At 42.0% G+C, this 736-nt stretch overlaps 1 non-coding gene across 1 annotated transcript; it reads left to right on the top strand.

The window, feature by feature from the left end:
- The first annotated feature begins 324 nt into the window (after window positions 1–324).
- LOC119924662 lies at window positions 325–452 on the top strand. Its single transcript, XR_005449362.1, has one exon. It is a non-coding gene; the product is annotated as a U6atac minor spliceosomal RNA (small nuclear RNA).
- The last annotated feature ends 284 nt before the right edge of the window (window positions 453–736 follow it).

Genomic DNA, 736 nt, shown 5'->3' on the forward strand with positions numbered 1-736 from the left:
GCCTTGAACAGGGCAGTGGCTCAATAAATGTTACTGCTAGGTTGATTATGTGAGCCTTATTTTGGTCAGCCTCAAATTTAACTGTGTTTTTAAGCTCCTAGAGGGCAAAATAATGTGTTAACGGTCTGCGTAGCACTGTGGCTATAAAGCCATAGTCCTAGCTCGCATTGTGAGCCCACTGTTGGGTAGGGACTGTCTCTATATGTTGCCAACTTGTACTTCCCAAGCGCTTAGTACAGTGCTCTGCACACAGTAAGTGCTCAATAAATACGATTGATGATGATGATGATGAATAAATACGATTGATTGATTGATTGATTGATTGTGTTGTATGGAAGGAGAGAAGGTTAGCACTCCCCTTGAGAAAGATGGAAGAGGTCCTAGTGGCCTATACAACACATATATGGTTAAGGCATTGCCACCTGCTTCGTGGCATCTAACCAAGTTTTTCAGTGCTTAGAACAGTGCTTTGCACATAGTAAGGGCTTAACAAATACCATTATCATTATTATTATTATTATTATTATTATTATTATTCAAAGCCCTCTCCCAGCCTCCAATAAACCTTCTTTGCTGAATTTCCAATGCCTGAAGTCTTATCAACCCAGCCACCACCTTCAGCACTAACGTATTCGCATGGCTCAGTGGAAAGAGCCCGGGCTTGAGAGTCAGAAGTCATGGGTTCAAATCCCAGCTCCACCAATTATCAGTTGTGTGACTTTGGGCAAGTCACTTA

This window comes from Tachyglossus aculeatus, chromosome 2 (genome assembly GCF_015852505.1).
Source record: "Tachyglossus aculeatus isolate mTacAcu1 chromosome 2, mTacAcu1.pri, whole genome shotgun sequence".
In the NCBI taxonomy this organism is placed as follows: Eukaryota; Metazoa; Chordata; class Mammalia; order Monotremata; family Tachyglossidae; genus Tachyglossus; species Tachyglossus aculeatus.